Source organism: Brachionichthys hirsutus, chromosome 18 (assembly GCF_040956055.1).
Source record: "Brachionichthys hirsutus isolate HB-005 chromosome 18, CSIRO-AGI_Bhir_v1, whole genome shotgun sequence".
Taxonomy (NCBI): domain Eukaryota; kingdom Metazoa; phylum Chordata; class Actinopteri; order Lophiiformes; family Brachionichthyidae; genus Brachionichthys; species Brachionichthys hirsutus.
This window is the reverse complement of record NC_090914.1, coordinates 5,299,220-5,308,937: the sequence shown is the minus strand read 5'-3', so window position 1 is coordinate 5,308,937 and position 9,718 is coordinate 5,299,220.

Sequence of the window (9,718 nt, the reverse complement as noted above, 5' to 3'; positions counted from 1 at the left end):
CTTGGGTGGCAGGATTAGTGGGACATATGTGCTCCGTGTAATTAGCATAGTACTGCTGTGGAATCACAGTAGTAACACACTCTATAGATTGTCCCGAGGACATCGCCACTGCATGGGACATAGATGAAAACAGATGTGTTCCTTCTGAATGAAGACGTTCTCCTCTTTGCACACTGGCGATGCAGTCGGCTGGACTATATTACCAAGTCTTACGACACAATTTATACTTACTTTTATATAAAAAAAAGAATTCTTACTTATACTTTTATCGCCTATAATAAGACGTTGCTTAAAATTCCCAATCTTCACGAATCCCATGAAAGCTGCCTGGTACTTACTTTTGCTTGACTTGTAACTCGCATGCTGAAACAAGCGTTTCACTCCGTGAGAGTTGAACTTGCATTGCAGAAGCAATTTGCACCATTTAAAAGTCGTGCAGTGTCATTTTGAATCCCTCTACGTTTGCTAGAAGAGACGCTCGGTCTGAGCGGATTGAGATGTGACTCCTTTCTGCTTCTAAATGTTCCATCAACACCCTCGCTTTCCTTAAGCCCCGACAAAGCCACCGCTATAAACTAACCAGGCTATCCAATGTGCTCTCGTGTGACGAGAGCTTTTTGGTGCGTTGTTTAGAGAAACTGAACGTTAACACACCGTGATGAATTAGATTTTAATTTATTTGACTTCATTCCCAGCTCGCTTGCATTAGTAGCCTGCAAACACCCGTCTCCTGAAGTCCATCTGCTTGATTCTTATTGGGTTTCAAAAAACAAGGCAATGGAATTGCATTAGTGCATCTTAAGTTAAAAGCTCTTTGACCAAGTGTTTCATTGTTATTGGGATAATCAGATTTTTTGCCATCTTCATCGAGATGCTATCGCAGGCTAGAGGCAGTAGTGGGTTACCAAAGCAGTCGCGCACAGACACTATCCAGATGGGATCATCTTACGGTAATTTGGTTTCGGAATACATTACCAGAAGAGGCTCTTGGCCAAGAAAGGCCGCCCTGCTATGAGCCAGAAGCTGGTAGGCTCTGTGGGTGCAGCGTCCAGCCCACCTGTCCCACTCCCACCATCCTCATCTCCCTAGCTTTTAGCGAGTCTTGGGAATGAACGTTTTAAAGGAAGCATAATGTTTACAATTCAGTTTGTCACTCAATGCTGAATGCTTCTTCTTGTATCAACAGGGCTTTGTTGTCCAATTCATTAGAGAGATTCCTGAGTCCACTGGCCACGCTGGAGCCCTCTCACTTCTGGTATCTAGTATAATTACTTTCACTGTAAATATGTCGCTCAGCTCAGGCTGAGTGGGAGGAGTGTGGAGCATGTTGTCCCTCTCCAGGCCAAATGGGGAAGCAGAGTCACTCCACTGTTCTGTGGTTACAAAGCTATTCAGACATGTTAGAGATTCCAAGGAGCTGCCTCATCAAACGCACCCCCAAACATTTGTAGCAGTCTTTTATCCCCCAGGAAATTAACAGAGAATTAAGAGTACCAAAAGCACGCAGCATCCACACTCGTCTTCTTCTCAAACTTACTTTGTCCTCTAATCTGGACTCAAATGAAGTCTGTTCAATATTGCGCACTTAATTCAGTCTAAAAATGGTCACACTGCAGATTAACTTTCTACCAACATGGCAATTAACATTTGTTGCATTAAATCATCCATTTTTATTTTCAGATGTCAGATTTGTTTGGATTAGTTGTTATTACTCCTGCAGTCTCTCAGCACCCACACAGAAACCACCGACCACCCTCGCCCAAGTCCCTCCTGATTTCTCATCCATTGTAAACTTCACAGCGCTGCGGGAATCTGTTTAAAAATAACCGCATCCGTTCATCTAATAATGCCAGCTTTACGTGGGCGCTCATGCCCTTGTGGCAGCAGAGTGCCATCACTGCCACAGTGCGTCAGCAGCGCCTCCTGATTCACCATCACACACACACACACACACCAGGAAGAACATTAACAGTATTTTTTTTATCATTTGTAATGCATTAATGCAGACATCAATGCCTTGTTTTTAGCTACACCATCAGAGATGACGGGGAGGGAAATTTCTAGGTACGCAAATTCACACTCAGTAAGGAAATGCGTTGGGTAACTATAAGGGCGTTTATCAGGGAAAGCTATTGATATTGAACGGCCAGATGTTTGAAGGTTATGTTTCGCAGCGGTAATTGAAATGCAAAATAACATTAGGATCGATGCTTTGCTTTGTTTATTTATGAAATCAATATTTAAACTGTCCGTCACAGTAGTGACTCTGAGTCTGAACTCCACTGACAGCCTCACCAGTTCTACAAGCCCGGGTGAGCCTGACACCCATTACAGCTTACTAGATCTAACACTTTTATTTCTCACCACGCATCACAACGACATTTACATTAAAAGCACATAAACTTTATTTTGAAAGTAACCTGCATTGCGTATCATCGTCTACTGCTAGAAAATGTTAAATGAAAGTTCTTCTTTTCTCAACACGATATATCCACTGTTCCCAGAGAAATTCAAGAAAACATTAAAGCATTTTGATATTAAATTGTTTTGTTTTTTTGCTAATGTTAAAGGGACACGGGTGAATACATGAACTCCTTTGTGGAGGTAATTAGCAAGTTTATAACATTAACCCATGTGCATTCTTTAGACACTCCTTTTTTATGCTCTCACCAAAGTGGGTAGATAATATTACCCTTGTCTTTTGAAGTTTTAGCAGGGCGTGCATCTCATAATTGGTTTCTCACTTTATGTAATTGTACAATTTTAGGCCCATTTGAACTCAGTTTGCTCACATTTACCTATGATAGATAATGCCATTAGTTCTTTGAGTGCCACGGGCATCTGTGTCCTCGTACATGTTTCTAGTCCTATTATAGTTTATTGAAGAGCGATCATATCTTTGGAATAAATAATAATCTCTCTTTAAATCAGAATCACTGTTTTCCTGTCACATGACCTGGTTCCAGACTCGGTCTGGTGAAATAAAAACAAACTGAATAGCTCAATTTGATTGTTAGCCTCGGTTCTTTATTTCCATAACACTTCATACAGTAATAATCATTTCCTGTGACAACATTGTTTATGTGCGTGTGTGTTCCTCATCTACTTTCAGATTGTTCAACTCAGTTCTTGCATCTATTTGCTTGCTAGTCACAAAATATGGTGCCATTAAAATGCGTCCTTATGAGACCCCCCCCCACCCACCCACCAGCACTAAGTGCAACCTGATGGTCACATTGAGTGGCTGGTTGTTGAACTTGCCACTTGGAGAGTCGCTCCCTGCAAGAGAGTCCGGTGACACCAGACACGCTGATCGCTGAAATGTATGTTTAGATTGCCCCCTGAAGGAGACACATTAATTCATGAAATATCCCCAAAGTTTAATTATTCCTGAATGGTGTGGTGGTAGACGCTACCGCGTAAATCAGTTAGGCTCACCCGCCTTTTTATTACCAGCACTATTTATGGGGAATGTGTGGCAGCTGGTAGAGACGAGCCTGTAAAAAGCTCGAGGCGAGGACTCTGACTACGCCGGCCACGCCAGACAGTCACAGCAAAAATGTTCTAAGAAGCATCGGTTCCGTTCGGAACAGTCTGATGCGCGTGATGTAAACAACAACAAAGACATTGTAGACATCTAAGTGTATTTAAATCAACCTGGTCATTTTGTTCTGGTCATTTTTACTTGCATGTGTGGATCTGTGTGGATCTTCTCTTTATGACGTGGACGGTTTAGAATGGAGGCGGCATCAGCTCTTTGTTTTAAGCAGGTAGAGTTCCCTTCTAAACAGGGACGGCCCATCAGCAGAAGATTAATGAAGTAATTTCATGCATGGCTCTATGCCCCCGTCGTCCTGTACGCACAGTCACTGTGTCTAAACCTGTGATTTACACTGGACTCTATTAAATAGCCTTAACCCTTTATCATAATATATTTTTCTTTTCACACACGCATGCACAATATCCTTCGTTTTTCTGATCAAATTAACAACTTCGTAATGTTTTTTTTGACATTTTTACTCAAGTTTATTTTAATTACATTTAATAAAACTTCCTTTTTATTCTACATCCGAAACATGATGAGAGTAAGGATAGGCGTTGTGTGCTAATTGAGCTGCTGATTTTCATGCAAATGTAACATGTTTAATAAGTACCGGTAATACGTCTATGCACATTGGAAGGAAACTAAATCTCACACCTTTTATCGTGGTGTTAAATTGTACATGAATGTAAATAATTTGCTTTATTGTCATGTTACACAAATGCATTTGAGAGAAGTCAGACTTTGTGAATCACAGACCTTTGATATATGGTAATGATACGCTGATGGCAAAACTTTTCTGATACATCCACATATTGATGTAACTGGACAAAAACCTAAATTATGTCAGGTCATTTTATCAAAAACAAAAATTAAAACATAAACTAAGTTTATGTTTATGATTTAACTATCACAGTCCTCTTATTGTGGCAAGTTGTGGAGGAAAGGTTTAATTAAAAAAGTGCTGATAATCAGAAAATGGTTTTAAGTCTGAGTTGTGCCAGTAGTGGACTATAATGACTTTTTGTCATTATCATGAGCCATTGTAAATTTATGTTGTAAAATTATTCCATGACCATGCTACATAATGGATGTAATGGAAGCTAATCTTCTAAGGAAAAGGCAGAATTAGAAATTTGATCCCAAACGTGCTGCACAGCAGGTTGCACTTCTTTTTTTTTTTTTTTTTACACATGGTATGATGAGCTGTCGGTTCAGCAGGGACCTTCCCCACTGGGTCCACATACACGATTAACTCTTTGCTCTCCATAGTGGTAAGTTTCACGGGAGGCGTAAAATAAATCGACTTACCATTATATTTGAACAGATTTTGCAATTATAATTTTAGCAGGATTTTAATAATTTTCTATTTAATTTTACTGAATGAGAAAATAAAAGTATGATGATGTCATTCTTACTTGGGTCTGTAGCAAACAAGCATGGTCCCCATACAAAAAATGATTTGTAGGCTGGGGAATCTCCACAGCACCATAATGCCTCATTTATAATGGTATGTTGTGACACGTTTTACCTTTATCAAAAAATTGCAGCTGCTACAATTTGCATGTACTGACATATAGATACACTGCCATACTTTTAATAATATTTCCACTCATTGCTCAGCTCAGCTCACCTACATCTCTCTCTCAGTCCCCACTGCCAGTAGCTCCGTCATTAGCTTCTCTCAACATCTTAAACTTATGTGACGTAGAGTAGACCGGGCGGCCCAGACAGTTTTACACCAGACAATACAGCAGCGCCTAAACCACAAGATGCCCTCGCTTTGCTGCCAGCAGCATATCTGAAACAGGAAGGAGCAAGAATGGGATCAATAGATGCGATCTGCTTCTTGGCTCGTGAGGTTTTGTGGTGCCGCTGGAGCATCGGGCTCATGTTATCATAGCGGGGTGAGCTCATGGCTTTATAAAGACTACAGTGACATCGCTGTGGAGCAACTAAATATAATCCTCTGCTGGAGACTGAAAAACTTAATTGCCCAGCCCACTGAGTACCGTGCCCACCCGCCCAGCGGTAACCCTGTGCAAGCCCATTGCCTACGGACTATTGATCCTGAGCCCCCCACTCTCCGTCGGAACGATAAACAGTTTCTTATTTTCCTGTTTTTCTACCTCCTCCTCTTCCTTTTGTTTTCCTCACAGCTCTACGCGTCATAAATCTCTGTCAGTTTTGTCTGAGTGTCTGGCATATCCGTTAATAAAGAGGCCCCTCCCTTCCCTTTGGGTCCGCCCCCTCATTTCCCACCTCCTTCTGCCAGAGCGGGACTAATAAATGAGAAACTCCAAAATTAGGGGCCTCTCCCTCGTAGATTAGAATGTGTCCCCGCGGAGCACTGGGCTTGCCTCCAACCACACTACATTTGCCATTGTCCCATCTCTCATATTCTGTCTACAGGACAAACACACTCTTGACCAATGGGCACATCAGCACAGATACAGAAACTCATCGCCCCAATAGTCTTTTGCCCCCATATTCCCCTGACGGTCATTAACCTGGAGCCAAAGGCATTCTCCTTATCCCAACTAAGTGTGTTTTGGAATCTCCTTCCCATTTCTTTCTCCCTAACGGTATCTCCCCAACCACTCCCGGAGCCCCAGTCCTTTTTTCATTTACATATTCTCCAGCTAGAACACACACCTTTGGTTGTATACACACTACTCTATGTATTGTTGTGATGTTTGGGCTGTGCGGAATCTTTTCTGTGGGGTCCACTCTCCCTCAAATGATTCCCTGTCTGTTTGTCGGCGCAGTAAGAGGTGGCAGTAGCTCCTGGAGGAGAGGTCAGCGTGGCAGCTGCCAGGGAGTTTTTTGCTGTGATGGTGGGGGCTGAGCCGGGCTGAGAGGAGGTCTGTCAGGAGCTAATTGAGTTCGTCCTACCAGCGCTGACTCTGGGGCCAGTGGCTTATCAGGCCGCATCGCTTGGGGCCCTCCAGACAGATCTGCCCCTACTGGGGCATCTGATATCACCATCACCCCGCCTGCAGATGTCACCCCCCCCCCCCCCCCCCCCCGAGCGCCACCACCCACCCTTCCCCCCTTCCACTTTCCCAGTCTGATCTGGTAGCAAACATGTGACACTCCCTTATGAGGTTAGCAAATGATATAAAAATGTGTTTTTGACATCTGCTGGCCTTGAGAATGTAAAGGACATCCAGAATTTACTCCACCTCTGGCTGAGCCTCTCGCCCGGGTTTATGCCTGTGATTTACAGATGAAAAAGGAAGCGAGCCCAGAGAACGGATGTCGGTGTCCTCTTATAGCGAGCAGGAAGCGCTCAGCAGGAATACTTACAAATTGACTCAATTAGACCCTGAATGTACTGCGTTCTGACGACACTGTCATCCAATATTCAGTTTCGCTTGCGGGCGAGGGAAGTGATGGGACGAAAGAATTCCTTGGTTCTTGTCTCGGAAGTGCGGGAACAGCGACTGTGACACGAGCTGCCAGATCATTTGGCCGGCTAATCCTGGGCTGCACCGGTAGGAATGATATTAGGGATCTGAAATGCCGTTAAGGGGGCCAGGTGGAATCAGATTAAAACCAAACTGCGCAGTGTGCGTTTGCGGGCCCATAACCCACTACTCAGCATGAATTTTGATCGGTACAAAGGGAACAAAAGGAGGAGGAACAGGGAAAGACAAGAAGAGAGGAAGAGATACTGTATCTCAGACGAGCCCTGCGCCTTTGGCCAGCCAGGCAGCAGAATTTGAAATGCTCTTACCCCGAGGAAGTAAGACAGAACTATAGATTTTATACCATCAAGCCTCGGATTAGCAGACCGTTTCCTGTCTGCTCTGTCTGTGTAGCACACAGACTAATTAACACCTGCCCCACATATTGAATAATTTATTACAACTATTGCTGCTGTCAAACAATTTAAGGTTCATAATTCATTTTTCCATACAATTGTATTTATAGATTTAAATTAGACCTGTCCCATTAGGGATTACTAATATTAATAGAACTATTTCTGACTCTTTGATTAATATGCCAGGTTCAACTGGTTAGTATTTCCTCAGTATCATTAATCAATATATGCAGGCTTGTTAAAAACATAAGCATGGCAGTGGTATAATATGTCATAGCAGAATGAGTTAAGGGGATTCTAGCCAGAGCATTTATTATAAATGATCACATTGAGCTGAAGGGGAAACAGTTAAGACACTTATGCAATTATGCTAAGTGTCACCCTGAGGATGGCCTTTGAACTGGGGTTAAGCTTACTTTGAATTTGTGAAATAAAAGCTAAATGGAACCATCTTTTGCCTGTGCGTTTTAATATATAGCCTTTAATAAGCCAAGTGCAGGTGCCCCGTCGTGCAGGTGCACATATCCATCTGAAACAGAGAACATAAAGCAGATGAACACAGTGCCGTGCATTAATTTACAGGGATGCAATCTGCATTCATTATCAAGAGCGGCAAGTTCTATTTTAGAAAGGAATGGAATGGGTTCACTTTTTCAACTTCTGCCTTGCAAGGACGTTTAAGACTACAAGTTGACATTTTTTTAATAAATGATGCACATTACCAGTGTGCTAAATGTTAATTTAGTTTTCATTTATTTTTGTATTGTTTATTCTAACTTATTCTAATAATTTTTATGGAGCAAAGGCTGAATATAGCAGGAATTCCAGGAGTGCTGAGGCAAAAGGCTTATTCCACAAGGTCAATGGTTTTAACAGGGAGCATTTTTTATTATATATATTTTTTTAGCAGTTAACCTTTTTGCGAATTTCCAGAAGTGGAAGGCACCTGGAGCTCCAATGAATATACATGACAGCAGGGAGGGGAAACTTGGGAATGAGATTTAATTTGACATGCTGACCTCCATCTTCATGGGCCCGGGAAGCCAGGGTGAGAAAATAAGGTTGACCCACTGACCCCGAGCCTGAACCCCTCTGTCACCCACCCTCACAATTAAATCAGCCTTGGAAAGCAAGCGCCAGTCCGGCCGTCCGATAGGGGACCCGGTGAAGGCCTTTCGTTTCCTGTTTGATCTGATGAGACAGATGGCCATCTTCCAATCAGGCAGACAGAGCCCAGTAGGGAGCATCAGCGTCTTCCCTTGCTGATGGAAAACTGACGTGTCAAGTGTGTAAACATTACCATTAGTTGGCAATATGCTAATGACACTAATGTGTAAAGGTCCAACTTGCCTAACTGCCAGTCACTATCAGTCCCCCTGTCCAAATTTGCATAAGCCATGCAAGGCTCAATTTTGTTAATGCAGGCAGGTGCAGGTGACCTTTCACGCCTCTTACCTATTGCAAAGGGTTATGTGTGTGTGTGTGTGTGTGTGTGAGAGAGAGAGAGAGAGAGACCTTATCTTGACCCCAAGAGGTCACTATGGCTACATTGCAGCCCCGATACATTGAGTTATCCATCTTCCCCACCGGTCCGTCTAGTTCACTCTACTTTGCGGACCAATACAATGGGCCGAGCATCTTTTTTCCCTCGTTGTTCCCTCAGTGCAATTTCAAGTTAAAGGTTATAGAGTGAGACTGAAATAGATTTATATCAGCCAGGAAGGCTTCAGAGTGCATTTTGTGGCCACAGTCAAAAGGCTGCACTTTAGTCTGTGCACGTTACAGCATCACATTGCATGTACTCCAAAATACAGTTATTAGTTTGACAGTGAAAAAGTCAATATCTTGCCATCATGTTTCCTTTTGGATGACTGCTGACTCAAGGAGACAAGCCAAGGTCCACTCTGCTCTCTAAACTATGGAGATGGCCCAGACTTGATGTGTGTGTGTGTGTGTGTGTGTGTGTGTGTGTGTTACGTTATTTGAGTGCTGTCTCCCACTCTCTCCCTCTTTCTGCTCTCTTTCCTTTCTTTCATTCAGCGTTGTGTTTGTATTGTGTGGGCATGTGTGCACCTGAGTGAGGACGTGCATGTTTAAAATTGGTGTGTAGCTAATGAAGACCTTCTTCTGCATCTCTTGTTTATGGTGAAGGTTAGAGAACAGCGTCAAGATTCAGCAGACATGAAACACATTTAATTGTCATTTTCCTAATACATTCTTACTGTTTGACCACATTCTTGCAGTTTTTTTTTTTTTTGCCTCCTATTCTATTTGTAAAAAATAATAGTTTTTATATTCAGCTGCATCTCCTTCATTCAAGTGTTGAACATCTAACAAATCTGTGTACCGGT